This window comes from Lagopus leucura, unplaced genomic scaffold (genome assembly GCF_019238085.1).
Source record: "Lagopus leucura isolate 7727_CA_CO unplaced genomic scaffold, USGS_WTPT01 Super-Scaffold_100002, whole genome shotgun sequence".
NCBI lineage: Eukaryota > Metazoa > Chordata > Aves > Galliformes > Phasianidae > Lagopus > Lagopus leucura.
Genome location: NW_024962263.1, coordinates 87,445,299 through 87,460,316, shown reverse-complemented (window position 1 = coordinate 87,460,316; position 15,018 = coordinate 87,445,299). Strand labels below are relative to the sequence as shown.

The 15,018-nt window shown below is 40.7% G+C and overlaps 1 protein-coding gene across 4 annotated transcripts in view; it reads left to right on the top strand.

Moving 5' to 3' along the window:
• Positions 1-15,018, top strand: part of PTK2 (protein tyrosine kinase 2) — a 193,617-nt gene that overhangs the window by 32,734 nt on the left and 145,865 nt on the right. For 2 of the 4 annotated variants that reach the window (XM_042868920.1, XM_042868921.1), the window contains exon 3: positions 6,453-6,479. The exons of the other annotated variants lie outside the window; for them this stretch is intronic. The gene's annotated coding sequence lies outside the window, so the exon portion shown is untranslated. The remainder of the gene's footprint in view (positions 1-6,452; positions 6,480-15,018) is intronic. 4 annotated transcript variants of the gene reach the window in all.

The window sequence follows — 15,018 nt, the reverse complement described above, 5'->3', positions numbered from 1 at the left end:
ACACTTTTTTTTCTTATATCCAGTTTGAATTTCTCCTATTTTAGTCTGAAACCATTTCCTCATGTCCTTTTCCTGCGGACCCTGCTAAAGAGTCTTAGGCACTTTCTTATAGCCCCCTCCTTTAGATACTTTCAGGTCTCCCCAGAGCCTTTTCCAGGCTGAATGGCCCCAACTCCCCCTTCCTCACAAGGGAGGTATTCCATCCTTCGGATCACTCTTGTGCCCCTCCTCTGATGCACTCCAACAGGTCCATGCATCTTACTGAGGACTCCACATCTGGATGCAGTACTCCAGGTGAGGCCTCACCACTGCAGAGCAGAGGGGCAGGATCATCTCCCTCACCCTGCTGGCCACACTTCTTTTGACGCACCCCAAGATACAGTTGGCCTTCTGGGCTGTGGGGCACATTGCTGGCTCATGTCCAGCTTCCCATCCACCAGTACCTTTAGGTCCTTTTTGACAGGGCTGAGCTCTTTCAATTCTGCATCTTGTATTGATAGCGAGGGCTGCCATCAGTCAGGTGCAAGGCCTTGCACTTGACCTTGTTAAACCTCATGAGGTTCTCCTGGGCCCCTTTCCAGGCCTGTCCGGGTCGCTGTGGATGGCATTCTTTCCTAGTATCAACTGAACCACTCGGTTTAATGTCACCTGTGAGCTTGCTGAGGGTGTGCTTGTTCCCACTCTGTGGATGTTGTGTAAATGAACCTAAAGTTTTCAGGTGTGTACTCTTCTAATTGAGGTAAAGGGAAAATGCAAGTGGGTTACATGGCATCTTAATGAGAATTTGGATTGTTTTCTGAAGTCAGTAACTAGTGTTTAACAGCTGTAAGCCAAGTGAGTTAGGTGGAGTGTTTCCTTCAGCAGCAGAGGGGAAATTGTTACTGGAAACTCTTGAAAAGGCTTCTGTAGATGCTGTAAACTAAGGAGACCAAACATTGCTTTTGTTTTTGAATCACAGTGGGTGGGAAGCAGAAGGCAGGTATAAACAGAAGGCTGGGGGCAGCGAGATGAGTGCCACAGTTAATTAGGTACTGCTTTGTCACTTATGGAAATAAATACAAACTGATTGTGTTCCCGAAGCACAGGTCGACTTCACTGACACTTGTGCTGCAATAGTAGAATATTTTGCTCCTGCATATTTAAAGATCACTGCAAGATATGATGGTGATCATACTGTAAATGTATTTAGGACCTGTTTTGTCATGCAAACACATAATTAATTTTGTATTGTATTTGGGATTCAGAAACAACAGCTCGCATTGACATTAATAACTAGTAAAACAGATCTCAAAATGGGAGAACAGAGCAAGCACACTTCTTGAGGAGGGTCTGATAGCAACTCATTCTTGGCTGTTTCCTCATTAACCTTTTCAGAAGGTGTAGATGAAAGCATTAAGTCCTTACTGCTGATATTCACAGTTGGAAATGAGAATTTAAAAATAATAAATGTCTGCAGTGCAGCCTGGATCTCCTATGAAGTTGGGTTGAAAACGAAAAATGTGTGGGTTTGTACAGTGAATTTGGTAAAGTGACAAAGAATGCTGGCAGGTTTGGTGGATGGGGGATCTGTGCTGTAGTCCTCTCTCTTCCCATTTCACCGACAGCACCAGATACAAATTGATTGTTCATGGTGGATATTCACTGCGTCTAAGGCGAATGCAGTAAGTGTGTCAATAGGGGAAAAAATGAAGCAAGCAAGGGGTATTTTTAGTGTTGTCATGGTTAACTTATGAATACTGCATCAGGCACTGGTGTCTGTAAAGCACAAAAGCTACTAAAATTAAAAAAAAAAAAAAAGGAAAAAAAAGTGAAATTGAGGTGTATATGGGCGACCAAAAGTTTAGAGAAATGGCTGTCTGTATTGTAGTGATGTTCACCTAAAATTGCCTTAATGGGAAATGATATAATGAGGGGCTGTTAACATTCAGCTCTGCAGAATGCTGAATTAGAAGGTTAGTTGAGGTTAGAAATAAGGTATGCACTTCTAACAAGGAAGTGAAAATATCTATATATCTCTCTCTCTATTTATATATATAGAGAGAAATGAACCAGTGGTAACTGTAGATCTTGCATGGAAATTTCATCATATTATAAATGGTATTTAATGGCTTTTCCTTAGAGAGAATGCTGTCAGAATGAATTAATGGGAGCTCCAAGGTCTTTGCTGGATCGATTGTGGAGAAATTCTTGAGCTTCCCAGCAAAAGTCAATTTACAAAGAATAATTTACTAAATTTATTTTAAGGGTGAGTTTTCAGCCTAATTGTTTGCTCCTGGGCGGAAAGGAGAGACAGTTCTATCTCAGCTTCATTAAAGAGTAAGGAGCATCTATCCTCTCATAGCAGGAAGGTAGCCTCTGAGGCAACTTTGTGCAGGCTTATTCCCACGAAAGCTAAAAGCTTGTATTCCTAAATGAATTGGCTACTGGTAGATAAATAGGAAAATCACGTCTTCTCGTCTTCTCATCTTCTCAGAGCTTGTGGTCTGAGGCTCCTTGTGCTGCAAGCCTTTATTCTTTGCTGGAATGAGAGATCAGTTCCTGAACTGAATATCTGAACTGATTTCAAGGGGGCTCTGCTAGGTTGGAGTCGGTTGCTGCTGCAGTAAGGCAGGATGAAATTTCATGTGGTCAGCTCCTTACCACAGCTCTGGAAGGAGATCAGTGCTGCAGCCTGGGTAAGCAGTGAGCCTCTGTCCTCAGCCACGGAGCCGTGCTCTCATCTTACTGTGAGGTAAGAACACAGGGCTCACAAAATATCCCTGCTTTCAGTGATTAGATGTTACTCTTGGAATGAAGAATGTGAAGTTGTGGCTCCATTTCCAGGAAAACATTTGAGGAAAGTCTGCAATGCATAAATGCATAGTTTCATAAAAATAGTTTCAATTTTAATGGAAGATGAGTGTCTTGGTGTGCTGGATATCATAGAGAAGGCTGTTTGGATTGCATCTGCAAAGCCTGCATGAGGAGTGCACTGCCCCAAACCATTGAGCTGGGCTCAGTGATCCTTATGGGGCCATTCCTGCTGTGAATATGCTGTGATCTCAGTGCGTATGGAAGTAATCACAGTATTCCTTCTTTCAGTCAATTCCTTTCTGCTTCTCAGTGGCTTCATGTAGGTAACTCATTTGCTTAGCAAGACTTTTGGGTAATGAACTTGTTCTGTTGTACCTCTACATTGTTACAGCTTCTTTCCTGTTCTATTTTGGTCATCTGTGTATACTGTGAAGGAAGCACTGATTGAAAGTGACCTCTTGAGGCCATCTACGTCATCGTCCTGCTGTCTGACTAGGATTAAAACCAGCTTTACTTGGACTATTTTACCTTTCCTGGCAACGTGCAAAGTTTGTTTGCTCATGTTCCCAGCAGGAGGTGTCCCAAAATGCTCACGCTCTTGTGAGCTGTACTGCAGCAGAGGGACTGTCCTGGCAGCATTGGTGTGTGCGGCTGTGTTGTGTTTTGGGAGTGCTGCAGAGACGGCCTTGCACTTTTGGAAGTGCTAAATGTGGCTGCGTGAGCTCTGCTACGCTGAGTGAGAAATGGGGGAAAGCTGGGAGACCAGAGACTAAAAAAGGGTATTTAAAACCACATTGCATTGCAAAGTCTGCAAGTGTGTAAAAGCAGTGTGAAATTAATAGCTAGCTAAATGCGTGGTCTCAGTTTACTTCTCAGTGAATGAAGTATTTAAGATGTTGCCAGAAGCCACTAATCTGCTTTCAGTGTTAGATGTTGAATGAAAAACCATACTTGGAGAACAAGCTTAAAAAGTTTCAAGTCAGCGAAGGTGAAAATGCACTGGAGAGGTAGGATAGACCCAAAGGTAGGAAGGGTCATGAAGCTAACCTCCAAAATGTGGGGCTCTGTGACTAGTAAAAATACATGACATAACAAATACTCACTTAATGTTGTGTTAAATGTACAAACAGACACGAAAAACCCTATAGAACTGGTACTTTTGTTTGTATTTGTGATAGTATCTGCTTTTCATTTTATGCTACTATGAGTTAATATTTTTGTAGTAATTGGTGTTTTCCAGAGTTAAGATGCATTAGCCTATAGTGGACTTAATGGTAATACTTAATGGAGATACTTGAAAAATATGATGCAAATACCTTGTTAAGTGCATTTATGCAATTTTCAGTTGACTGATGTGGCCTTCAGGTTTTCAGTTTTTCTCCAACTGTTTTTAACTCGCATGTGTCAACTAATCTTGGAAAACAGCCTCTTGTACTTGGTTGTATTAGAGGAATGTGCATTTGCAGGAGGCATACTCCTCCCAGAGGTGCATCATCTCTCCAGTTAATGGACTTACAGAGTTATTTTGCAGCATAACGTGGAAGTACTAAATCATTACAGTTGTTGACTTAATTATAGTAACAGTGCTGATCTTGTAGGTTCCTTTGGCTTTGTCCCACTGTGGTCCTTGGGATCGAAGGAAATGTTAATGCAGCTTTTAGTTTTTCATAGTATATCAAAATTTTGGTGTTTTCTTTTTTTTAGAGGAATTTAGAGATTGCTCCCATCACTGTAGAAAAATTAAAATGAAATAAGGTTTGAAATCCAAGCAGTGAATGAAATCTGCAGTTTGATTCTGTCTACAAGGGTGGACAGTGATAGGACGAGGGAGAATGGTCTTAAACTGAGACAGGGGAGGTTTAGGTCAGATATTAGGAGGAAGTTTTTCACTCAGAGGGTGGTGACACACTGGAACAGGTTGCCCAAGGAGGCTGTGGGTGCCCCATCCCTGGAGGCATTCAAGGCCAGGCTGGATGTGGCTCTGGGCAGCCTGGTCTGGTGGTTGGCGACCCTGCAGATAGCAGGGGGTTGAAACTGGATGATCATTGTGGTCCTTTTCAACCCAGGCCATTCTGTGATTCTAGTTTTTCACTCTAGCACCCTAGGGTGGTTCATCCTCTGTAGGGACGAGCAGGAATTCAGTCTGATTTCTTGAAATATGTGTGGGAAGAGGATCAAATCTATGTGTAGAAGGTTGCAAGATGCAACACATCTGTGGATTAATTTAATGTTGCAATTTAACGGTAGCTTGAACATGTCTCCTGCCAGAAGAAAGCTCTGCTCAGGGTACACCAACATGCACTCTATGCAGACGCTTTTGCGCGAGGCAGCTTGGGACTTCTCCTTCCAGCACACAACAGAGCTCCTTCCTGACAGGGTTTCTCCTGTCTGAAGGCATTCCTTACCACATAAGCTAGTTTTGTTCATAAGTAGGCGGCACGTTGAGCATCTTTGAAATGCAGCATGCTGTGTTCTGCCAGAATGTAGCATGTGATGTTTCCTCTGCTCTTTTGGGTGTCCTCTTGCTGTTTTTAGTTTGCACTGTAAGTATTTTAACTTTGGTTCTTTATTTTCTCAGAGAATGAAAGTTGAAGTTGAGAGCAGGGTTAGAATTAAGCCTTGTTATTTTTCCCCAGTAAGTGTCAGAACAGTGACCACCTGCTCTGATAATCTTACCATTCATCCCAGTTGCTGCATCTGTGGATAAAGTTCAGTTTCTGCATGGCTTTTATACCCAATACAGGGGTTCATTACTCAGTCTTGTTGTCCCCTTTTAAGCACGGAACTACGCGGACCCTTTTTCTTAGGCTCTGTTCGGTTATATTATTCATTCTACTACTTTTTTTTTGCCCCTATTTGTATTAATTTCAGGTTTCATTAACTCTGATGTTAATCCCCAGTCCTTGACCTCATTAACTTCTAACTTCTGTGGTCTCATTCTGTGTGCATTTCAGCTTCCTTTTTGAAGCCTGATTGGCACCTTCCATCCCAGTTAGGTTCCCATGTACTGAGTTGACAGGTGTATGAAAATCAGGCAGAAGGAATAGAATGGACATGATGATCTGTTGTGTTTACACTCATGTTTATTCTTCTTGAGGGTGTAAGTTTTCTGATATGATCTATTTAGACTCTCAGGCAGTGGTTTTTGTGAAGTCAATTGCTGCTGAAGGCATCCTTGTTACTTATTACAAAAATGTTCAGCAGCTATGTTGTGCCTCTCTGTGATAGAGATCCACCTCTTCTAGCATTGCTTCTTGTGTTCCAAACTTGGTCTTCTCTCTCAAGGGTTAAGCATAAAGATAAAAAACAATAACATCTTTGTATGCAGAGGCTGACAACCCTGACACTTAACTCTGGAACTGTAGAGGTGATAGTGAAATCTCTTCGACTTGAATTTGTATGTTTGCACTGCTGTAATAACTGCCCTCATTAGTGCTGTAATCTTTACCCTTCAGTTAGGTGGGCAAAAACTTAATCTTGATAATAAACAGAATGAGACAAGTTAACCGGTGTTAATTTACACGTGACATACCTATCAGTTAGCAAATTGCCTCAGGTAATGTGCTTTATTCAGCAAATGCAGCCTTGTAGAAAAGTGATTAGGCTAACCTGGTTTTAGAGCTGTTTTTCCTTCTAAATGCATTTCTTTATTGTTACAGAAATTTCAAGACATTCTCTGCCAGCAGGTAAGTCTGCTTCTTTCCTTTATGCCTTGATCTGACAGCAAGCAGAACTTGCTTGCAATACAGTAACGTTTTTATATAACCAGAGCCTGGGTTCTTCCTGGCACTGTCGTGATACTTCATCATGTGGGCACCTGGGGTAATGCTGGGGTCAGAACAAAGCCTGTTGATGTACAGACCTTTTTATATTTAAACGATGGATTTTGACAAGAGGAGGAGGAAACCAATACAAATTGATGCTATTGTAAAATATGAATTATATCACTTGTGTGTTTAAAAGAGCAGAGTGTGTGATAAAGCTGTCAGAAGACAGGTAAGCAGAAATACTGGTGATGAATCAGAGGGACAGCCTGCAAGGAGATGGGAAGTTTATGGCTTGGAGAGTGTGGGTTCTTGATTTGTTTGTAATTTCTGCGTTAACAAAGCTGCTCTGGAGTCATCATCACGGTTCACTTAGAGTAAAAGCTGAGCAAGTTTTGCATTGGGTATTATCAAACCTGCTGCCTTTGATGCTTACTCTGCCTTTGTGACTTTCCTTATGGGTCCTTTCTTCTGTCTTCTTCCTAAAGTACGTTTCACACCTATCCACAAAGTGGCTTTGGTTGGATAAGTGAATTTGTGAAATGAAGCTCTTTGCAGTCATCCTGAATCTGCTCTGGAAGTAGTTGGTTCCCATTTGAATCCAGTGGCTGTTTCAGTTAAAAGCTTGACAGCTGATGTGTTGTGCAGTCTTTCCATGGGAGCTTTTTCTGTTCTGGGACAGAATTGTGCTTGCTTGAAGCAGTGAAGAGAACTTTAAATGGGGAACAAGTTGTTTATTTTCAACAGTAAAATTATTTTAGAGTGCAGTTGTCAAATAGGTGATTACTGGTGGGGTATCTTGGAAGAACAACTGTCTGGTGTTTGGTCAGGTTTGTGGGAAGACAGCAGATCTTATTTTTCAGTTTTCATTTGGGACTTGAAGATTTTGTCTGATGCTGTGAGTCTGAGTCACAATGAGATAATTCTTTTCAATTTATGAAGGGGGGGGGAGGGGGGGGGATGATGTCCTAATTGTACTTAGCATTGAACACTCATAAAGGGCAAATAACTGCCCGAGATTCTGAAATGATAACTTCGTTTCTGCCACAAGATAAGGAGGCTTCATATAGGCTAGAAAGGCTGTATGCCAGAATTTGACTGTAGCAGGGATTTGACTTATTCAAAGATAAGCAAATTAAGGAAAGTTGTTTTAAAACGTGCTTAAAGTATGGTCAGAAGAATAGAGTGTATGGAAGGGAATCCCACAAAGGCCTGACTTGTCCTGTGGCGTTACAATGGCTTCATTAATGGCCGTGATGATGGACTTAGTGTGCTTATTCAATCTACAAGTGACAGCAGTATAAAAAAGGGCTGCAAGCACACTGGATGATGGGATTAAAACTCAACAGAAAGGGGCTGGAGAAATAAGATGAAAGATGAAGTGTGGTTACATTAAAGATGAGGTTCTGCCTTTAGGTGGAAAGCTTTAATTGATGTTCAGTCATCAGAACTCATTCTTGCTTATTTCAAGTTTTGCAGAACTTTGTCCTGGGTGCCACTTTTAACAGTGGACAATAGATGTCACTAGAAATGCTCCACTTCTTCCTCCTACTTTTTTTTTTCCGTGCTCAAACTTTGTATCACAATACATTGGAGGGGTTTGCAGTGTTTGAATACTTTCCAGGAGAACACGTGAAATACACTTCATTATAATGTTGTGCTTGAGGTTGTGTTGCATATAAACTCATTGTGGTCAGTGGTGTACCAAAGACATCCAGAAAACTTCGTTTTCACTTTGCTTTTATAGCTATCTTCTTGTAGAAATGACTGTGTGCAGCTGAATGCATTAGTTGATGGGCTACTAATCCAATCATTAAATCATTACTAGGGAGTTACCCTGCATTAAGCTGTATCACTACTTTGAAGTCAGTAGGTAACTTGGATGTTTCACTGCCTGTAAATTGGGTCCCTGGATATGATTGTAGAGTTTCTGGCATGTAAACCAGTAGGGCCTTGGAAGGCAATGTGTTAAAATACCATCATTTAACAGCCAGACAGATCCAAGTGCTCCTGTGTGTATGTGAAGCTATCCTTGAATGTGAGCATGCTCACAGCGTGCCTGATGGAATGAAAGGCCAGTTTTCTGTTGGTAAATGCTTTTAATCTATTAGTGCTGTTGGGATTAAAACCAACTGGATGTTCCTGGATGTTGTTCCCTTCTGAATTTGAAACAGGTGTAGATGTTGCTGTTTGTTGCAGGGGAGTTGGACTAGATGACCTTTAAAGGTCCCTTCCAACTCATAGGATTCTATGATTCTACTATTAAAGTGATTCAGCAGACAGTTCTTCAGCCCAGCACTTTGTTCCTGATCCCGTAGTGCAAATAAGCATTCATTGCTAGAATTGAGAAATAGTGACAACCAAAAAATTGTATTAAAGAACTACCAGATAGCTAGAGAATAGTGAGAAAAATATATATTGTGTTTACAGTCAGAAATATGAAATAGGATCTTGAATAGAGATGTTCTGTCCTGGAAGACCATCTCCTTCAGAGTTAACTCTTGTGAGTTAAGTGTTGTTCTCCTAGCATGAGGTAATAATTAATAGGAGTGAATATCCTTTGATTGTGTATTTCAGATATTCAGTATGTTTGAAGTCCATATGATGCTTTTGTGTGTTGTTTTTTTTTTAACATGTGGCATATTTTTAATGTGTGGCATAGTTTGGCTGCGTGTGTATGATACCTTTGTTACCTTGAGATATAAAATGGTTTTGGAACTAGTTTTAGTTCCATGTGTTTGTTTAGGGCCAGAAAAGAAAGAAATGAGATGATACATCTTCAACGCTGCTTAAATGTTGCTCAGCCTGAAATAAAAATGCTTCTGTATTTCATCTCTTGTTAGTGTGTTCCTTCCTGCAGAAAGCCTGTTAGTTACCCCTTCAGTTAAACCACATTAATCTCCTGGCACCTTTCAGAGAAACACTGCCTCGAAACAACCTGCTGCTGCCTTTCCTCTTAGCTGCCAGATATGAGGTGGGTGTTTAATGCTGTGCTGTGCAGCTACATCTTCCTTATCCTACATAGACATCAGCTGTGATAAATCTGAGCATAGCAACTTGAAATGCAGTGTTGCTTTTCAGACCATAGGAAGGAAAAAAAAAATGCAAGGCTACTTTGTATGTTAAAAGATGGAAAACTAAACATTGTTTGAGGAAAAGCCAGCTGAAGCTTAGTGGCAAGAACTGACTAATTGACAATATGCAGAACTTCTAAAATGTTCACATTTGTTACAGGGAGTAATAAATTCTGCAGCAATTATTCACACAGCTGAGAATGAGCTCAGTAACGTTAGTGGAGAACTGTTGTCAGTGTCTTTGTTTAAAGGGAGAAAATGCATAATTTTCTCTACCAGCTGTGTAGTTGCAGCCTTTTGATTTGTGCTGCAGTTTTATATATAAATCTGAACTGCTATGGATAGTAAGCAGTTCCCTTCAGAACTTCAGGGGAAATGGTTTTAAGTTGAGGGAGGGAAGATTTAGGTTGGATGTCAGGGAGAAGTTCTTTACAGAGAGAGTGGTGAGGTGCTGGAACAGGCTGCCCAGAGAGGCTGTGGATGCCCCATCCCTGGAGGTGTTCAAGGCCAGGTTGGATGGGGCCCTGGGCAGCCTGGTCTGGTATTAAATGGGAAAGTTGGTGGCCCTGCATGTGGCAGGGGTTGGAACTTCATGATCCTTGAGGTCCCTTCCAACCCTGGCCTTTCTGTGATTCTCTATAACTCCTGACAGAATGCCTGCGTGTGCTGCCTAGGGAGACAGCAAGGAGACCTGCATTTCCTGTTTCCTTAGAGGTAGTTTACCTTTAGTTAAACTGTTTTTTTCTTAAGGGATCTTAGAAAAACTTACCCAAGATTCTGGTTCTTACCCAGGAGTATTGCATTCACTGAATTCAATACAGCGGTTGTAACTTAAAAGTTAGTTTTTCATATCTGCTGTGTCTTTGGTTGTAATTTATGTTTAGAAGAGGTGCTCATACCAATAAAAGAACACAGAATTAGTAATTTTTAGTTGATAAAATGTTAGTGTTGTTAATTCAGAATAGCAGTCTGTGTGCCTCTCAAAGTTCAGAAGGCATGGGAAGGCTTTTTCTTCTTTTGATGTGACTTTATAGCTTTTTTTTTTTTTTTTTCCACCACCCAGTGCTGTATTGCAAAACTTCTATTCCTGATGGATGAGAATTACTGCTCATAAAGCTTAGTAAGGAAGCTTTCCTTGCTATTGTATGCAAAATCTTCCTGTTTTAAAACTTTATAGGGTACCCTTAACAATCATCTGTGCTTGTAAAATACCATTTCCCTCCCTCATACACCCCTGACACTTGCAAAGCAATACATTTGTCCTTGGTCTGTTGCTGTTAGGTATCTGGCATTTTGTATTAAATGTTCTAGGGAGGTGGGAGAAGGCAGCTAAATATTGAAATTTAAGTGATTGCAGGCCTTCCTAGTGAGACTTTGCCTATTTTGGCTGCTCTTTTGACACCGCCCTCATCCACCCTTCCCTTGCCTCCATCCGTATTTTGTAGCTGGTGTCCACACAATTCAAAAGCACCAGCATATTTTGGATACAGGGATAACTTTCTTATCAGTGAGTCTGACGTGCAATAGAGTTGAAGATGCTGAGGTATACTAAACATGACTAAAATCTGTGTAACTTAGCATTCCTGGTGCTTTTTTTTTTTATACTCACTGTTTCCCTTTAGAAAATGATCTTGTTAATCTTCTGTTTGTTCTGGCTAGTCTTTGCCTGGAGTTGCTGACCACAAGCCATTGAGTCTGACAGTCTGGACAGTTTTCAGTTCATCTTGCTGCCATTTATTTAGTCAATACTTTCATTTCATCCATAAAGATGTCATGGGAGACAGTGTTGAAAGCCTTTCTGAAGTAAAGATTAACCATGTCTTGTCCACCAGGTTCCTCCTTTCATGGTAGAATTCCATCAGGTTGGTCAGGAGTGATTTCTCATTCGCATGTCTGTGCTGAATGCTTTTGATTGTCTTGTTATTTTTGTATGTTTTGGAAATGATCTGTGGATATTTGGTTCATCTCTTCAGGGAGGAAGGTAAGGCTGAGCAGCCTTTAGTTACCCAGGTGCCCTTTTCGGAATTCCACTTGAGGTGTTCACTCCTCAAAGAGGATCCCAGGCAGAACCACGTTGGCAGTGCCCGTTGTGCAGCCACTTGTTGACCTCCAAGATCCATCTATTGTTCCTCAAGCCATTGCTTTTCTCATCAGTATCAGTACGGACAAAAGGATAAATGCCTGCAGTGTCAGCAAGCTAGAGGCAGACTTGCAAGTAATTATCATAGCTAAGTTCATGGGTTTATTGTTCCATGCTGAAGACATTTCATCAGCGTAATGGTGAGTATTAATTTGATAGTGTTTAAAGGCAACTGCGCCATTTAAACCAGCTTGAAATGCTACCACAGTCTGGTTTGTTCATTTTGAAATTGGGTTAGAGCATAACTGGATTTGTTATGGCTCAGAAAATACAGGACTACATAAGCTTAATTATTTTGCAGCGGAGAGAACCTCCTTTTCTTGTAACAGTGTGAGGGGTGTAAGGGAAGATATCTGCAGTGACCCATCTGTGAATCTGTTTTTAAAAACAAGAGGATGTGCAGTGCTGATGTGGTGTGTTCTGTAAATGTAACTTAGATGCCTCTGAGCACTGCAGAGTTTTACTGAGTGGTAATAAATTCTAGGTGCAGATACAGAGGTTTTGAGTGAAATATTATTTAAGTGCTTACAGAAAGTATTCTTAAACTTTGGTATCTGTAGTACTAGCAGCATAAATATGCAGTTTAAGTAGCTCTTTCTTCTCTCTTCCACCTGTGCATGGCTGCCAGACTGTGCTTGAAGGTTCTGTTTGGGTCCTGTCTTGCACTGTAAGTGTTATCTATTCTCAGCCTGACATTTGCAGCCTGGTGTGGGAAAAATAATTATTGCAACGTAATTGTGTCCTTTAAATAGATACCTATGGCACTTGAGATAACTGTTTCAGAAATATGCTTAGGGACTTTAAACTAATGAGAAGACCTCTGTGATTCCAGACCTAATAATGAATCGTGTGTGAACTTGACAGTAATAATAAAAAGGAAGAAAGGAAAATGCTTTATCAGGTGTTCTGTGTATCTACTCTAAATACTACTGTAATTATCAAGCTGTAAGGAATCAAGAGAACTTAGACTGAAGAGCAGTCTCTTTCATTGAAAGGCCACAGCTATTCCTTTGCTCCAGTGATATTCTTGTGTCTTACTTTTGATCGCTTAGAACTGCAGAATAGTCTCCAGTTGAGAAATTTGCCCTTTGCTCATTGTGTGTATATGCGTAGGGAGAGATAGAAGAAAAAGATGAGTTAGAAGGTAAAAGATTCCAGCATAGAGAAGAAATTTCAGTATAGAGTATTGAACTTCTGGGATCGAAGTCTGGAGAACTGATAGTTATGTGGCACTCCCAGCAATTGGTTTTGTGTGTTCTTATGCTCAAAAAGTGATGTGATGCATTTATAACTTGATTTATGGCACAATGACATGGCTGCGTGAAAAAGTAGGGGATAGGAGTTGATGGCATGAAAATGGGAAGTCCTTCAACTCCTGTGCTGATGTTCCTGTAAACGTTAACAAGATGGCTTAACTGTCTGATCACTTCAAAAAACAAACAGCGAAACAAACCGGCAGCAGCTCAGCACATTTCTGTGTTGCTTCCTGTCTAGCTCCCAAGGTTTTGGGGACACACAGTTAGGACTGTTCTTGTGTGCTTCTATGGACTCATCTAGAAGTGGAAAAATTCCAGGAGTCAAGGTATGTGATATACAAAGGCATGCTCATGAGAGCTATTCAAGTGGCATCCTTAATTTGGATCTGAAGTAGAATTTTGTCTGGACTGCACCAAGCTTACAGAAATGTGACATTTTTCACTTTGCTACAGGAGAGACTGATTTTTGGCCTTGGGGAGCAGCTGTATAACAAATGCTGCTGCACTTCTCAGAAGGGAAGGTTCCCTCTCTCTTGTGAAAGAGAAATGGAGCTAGTGCACTGACTGCAATGGGGACCTTTGCTAAGCCTGACCAAGTACAGCTGGACTGGCTTTAAGAAATGCCTGCCTGTGCAGCTGCTCTTTTTTAGGGAGCCTTTTAAAGGTTAAGGAGATGGGAATTCAAGAGATTTTAGGATCCTGTCTTACAGGAGGAAAAAACTAAGAGCAAAGCAGGGCAGCGAGTCAGTCGGGCATTAGGATATCATGAATGAGAGACTGATGCTTCTTTGCAACTCAAAACCTTTGGTTGCAGTCACTGAAATTATCTTTTTCTGGATTTAAATGCAGTAAGAGAAACAAGAAATTCTGAAAGTTAAAAAAACAAACAAAAATTAGTAATTGTGGTACATGAGCAGCGTCCTGCTTATTGCCCGTGCTGCATGTAGCCCTTTATAAGACTACTCCATAGAAAGTACAGTTTCTGCTGATTTCTGTAGTTCTTTCAATTTGCAGTTCTTTCAACTAGCAGAAATTAAACACTGGACAGACCTTTCTTAAACTGCTCACCGTGTTGTTCTCCTGTCCAGTTACATTCACATCCCAAATTGTAGCATTCTACTGCTGAAGCAACCTGAATGTCTGAGCGGTGGCTTCATCAGCCTTGGTAAAACTTTCAGGGTGTTACTAAGTGGAATTGAGCACAGCTATCAGTGTGTTTCAGTGGCACCTGAGGTCTGCTTGGAAGAGAACATTGAGGATGCTTGGTACACAGTTAAGAATGTTAGTAGTAGTAAGGTGATGGTAGCAGCAAATGCAAAGTCAAGGAAGGGTGAGGATGGCAGTATTACTGAAAAAAGGATTCTGGAAATCAAGTTGGAACTTGAGTGTTGAGTTTATATATAAAATATTAGTTGTTAGAGTGTTTTTTATTCTGCAAGACCTGAGTTGGGAGCGGCCTGGGATTGTCTTCCAAAATACACATCAGCTTGTTTGAAGTAGAACATTGTGGGCAGGAGGAAAAGCATTACATGGCTGAACTTTTCTCAAGCTTTGTTATAAGTTAGGACTGCAATGATCACAAATAAGACTATATGATTATTCTTAGTGTAAAGCTGCATTTCTCTGCTTTATGAAGTTAACTAATAGTTAGTTGTGCAGGTTTGGTACTGTTCTTTTTGGTTTTGCTCAGCACAAGACTGAAGGAGGGCAGTAGTAATAAAAATACTAGATGTTCTGCCTATGATTTCTTCCTTTCCTTCCCTTTTTTTTTTTTTTTTTTAATTTTTAAAGGATGAAGAATGCAATTAAGAAAATAACCAAACAATTTCACAATAATTGTGATAGTTTCTGCAAGACATTTCCATGCTGGATGGGGTTATATTATGGGGAATGGGATATCAGTGCGTTTAGAATGAAAAAACTTTAGAAGCTATTTGACATGTTCCTTAGGTTTTCATATAGGAAGCCAAGCTAATAAATGTGTGTTCTTG